The sequence below is a fragment of the Rutidosis leptorrhynchoides genome, chromosome 6 (genome assembly GCF_046630445.1).
Source record: "Rutidosis leptorrhynchoides isolate AG116_Rl617_1_P2 chromosome 6, CSIRO_AGI_Rlap_v1, whole genome shotgun sequence".
Lineage (NCBI taxonomy): Eukaryota > Viridiplantae > Streptophyta > Magnoliopsida > Asterales > Asteraceae > Rutidosis > Rutidosis leptorrhynchoides.
The window spans coordinates 371906598-371910141 of NC_092338.1; positions in this window are offsets into that span (position 1 = coordinate 371906598).

A 3544-nucleotide genomic window follows, 5' to 3' on the forward strand; every position below is an offset into this window, starting at 1 on the left:
TTTTCGACCAAATTTAAACTTGATCTTTATTTGAATCCGACACGATAAGCAAAGTCTGTAAGGTTGAGTCTTAAAATCTTTGAACTGTTTACATAGAACCATTTGACCTTTGACTATCCCTGACGATTCACGAACAATAGTGTGTAAATAAATAAATATAGTTATATATATATATATATATATATATATATATATATATATATATATATATATATATATATATATATATATATATATATATACAAGTATATATAAATATAAGTATATATATAATATTTTGAATTAACAAAATACACTTAATTCGATTAGAATTAAAAATGTAAAATAATATATATAATAATTAAGTACTAATAAAATTATTATATATAGAACATAAATATGAAGATTTTTATGAAGAGTTGTTATATTATTATCATTATTAATAACATTTATATTATTATAATTAGTAGTGTTACTAATATTATTAATATTGTCATCATTCTATTAATATTATTATTAAACTTATTGAAATTATCTTTATTGGTATTATTACTACCATCATTATTATTATTATTATTTTTAGTATTATTTTTATAAATATTATTATTATTATTATTAGGAAATAATACCATTTACTATTATTATTATTATCATTAATAACATTATGATCATTTTTTTTTTACTCTTTTTAGTATCATTATTATTTATTATTATTTGAAATGTAATTGTTATTAATATATTTATTATTAATATCCTTGTTATTAATTCTATTATTATTATTACTAATTATTATTTAACTGTATTATAATTATTAATATTAATAAAAAATAAATAAATAAATAAATAAAAATTTAATTAATGTATATATAGAATCTGAAACAGATCGATCAGGTACACATCCAGCTTTTTTTTTTTTATTCTTTTTATTTTTTTGTCTGCTCCTATTATTAATTGATATCCTTGTCGATCAATAATCACTAGGATCCAATTTTGATTGAATATTGTTACCAGTCTCTTTCAATTACAAAAATCGCTCTCTGTTTATACACTCTTGCAATTGAGGATTAATGAAATCAAATTTATTTCAATTTTTTTTTTATTTTCTCTGTTCTTGAATCTTTTTAGTCAAAACACAAATTCAAATCAATTCACAAAATGTAACAATGAAGAGTTGTTAGAAATTGTTTATATAATCTACCTGTAAAGTTTCAAACTTCAATTCCATCTATCGAATCCAAACTTGAGAGTCAAACTTAAACTCTAAAAAGTCAACAGAAGTGTTCATCCTAAAATTCGAATCCAATTTGATGTTTCTGATTCAATTGGGATTACAGAAAGATTTTAGGAGTAATTTCCCACCTTTTTCGTGTTTTAATCGAGGTCTAAAAACGCTTCAAAATCAAAGATAATTTTTTTTTTGTTTAAAGTTAGCGACTGCAGCAGTAGCTGCAGTATTTTTTTTTTTCGTTTCATTTTTTTTTTTTTTTTCAAGAACATCTTTGCTAGTTTCATGGTGGTTTACAAGTGGCAATTAAAATTAAAAAAAAAATCATATTTAATAGTGTTGATATCGATTGGGTTGAATGCTAATTGAAGAAGATGAAGTGAGCATAAAGACTGTTTTCGGGTTATATATATATGGAGAGAGGTTTAATCAGAAAAACTGGATTGGAGGTGTGGTCGTGTGTGTTTGGGATAAACGAGAGGTCACGGGTTCAAGCCCGGTGCGAGGCATTTTTTTTTTTTTTTGGGAAAGCTTTTAAGGTAGTTTATATATCATTTTTATTATTATTGTTATTGTTATTGTTATTATTATTATTATTATTATTTTTATGAGTTATGTTATTATTATCATATTAATTTGTTATCACTAATATCAATAATGTGATTGTTATTATCAAAATTACTAAAAGTATTATAATTAGAATTCAAAACTTATTAGTATTGTCATTACTAATATTATAATTTTTAGTATTATTATGATCATCATTTTTACTAGTATTATAATTATTATCATTATTCGCTTTAGTAATAAGGGTGTTACTCTTAGAATTACTATTATTATCATCATTGATATTAGTATTAGAAACAATTAGGAATTATTATTAATAAAAGTATTATTATTAAGATTACCATTAATAATAAAATTGTTATAATTAATATTATCAAGTATAAAATATTATCATTAATGTTACTATTATTGTTATTATAATTATAAAAAATAGTTATAATTTTAAGTGATATGAACTATAGATATAGATTACAAATTTATCACGAAGTTTATGCTAAATTTTATTATTACTAACACTGTTATTATTATTATCCTTACATAATTAAAATAAAGTATCATTATATTTAAAAATTATCAAAGTATCATTTTACTACTAGTATAAGCATTATTATTATCATTAGTAACCTAAGTGTTATTATAAATATTATCATTATTATTATTATTATTAATATTATTATTATTTTACTATCATTAATATTAGTATCGGTATTATCTATATCATTATTATTAAAATAATTATAACTATGAAAATAAAAGTTTTAACGACGTTGTTAGGATTATAAGTATATAACAACTATATTAACAAATTATTTTAGAAATATTCATATATAACAATTTAGGTATTCATAATATGACACTAAGCAGATATACATATATATTAAAATAACTATAAAATAATAACAATTTTGAATGTATATACAAATTAAAAATATATATTATTAACATAAAAATGGTGTAACCAATAAATTTATATATATATGTATTCATTCAATTACGACTATATGTATTAATAAATATACAAATGATATAGGTTCGTGAATCCGAGGCCAACCCGGCATTGTTCAATATAGTCATATGTATTTTTACTACAAAATACATTAGGTGAGTTTCATTTGATCCCTTTTACTCTTTACGTTTTTGGGCTGAGAATACATGCAAATGCTTTATTAACTGTTTTAAAATATTTATATGCGTGAGTTTCATTTGATCCCTTTTACTCTTTACGTTTTTGGGCTGAGAATACATGCAAATGCTTTATTAACTGTTTTAAAATATTTATATGCGTGAGTTCATTTGCTCCCTTTTACTCTTTATATTTTTGGGACTGAGAATACATGCGCTGTTTTTATAAATGTTTTACGAAATAGACACAAGTAATCGAAACTACATTATATGGTTGAATTATCGAAATCGAATATGCCTCTTTTTATTAAGTCTGGTAATCTAAGAATTAGGGAACAGACACCCTAATTGACACGAATCCTAAAGATAGATCTATCGGGCCCAACAAGCCCCATCCAAAGTACCGGATGCTTTAGTACTTCGAAATTTATATCATGTCCGAAGGAGGATCCCGGAATGATGGGGATATTCTTATATACATATTGTGAATGTCGATTACCAGGTGTTCAATCCATATGAATGATATTTTTGTCTCTATGCATGGGACGTATGATTATGAGAAATGGAAGTATGAAATCTTGTGGTCTATTAAAAATTATGAAATGATTATTTATGTTAAACTAATGAACTCACCAACCTTTTGGTTGACAC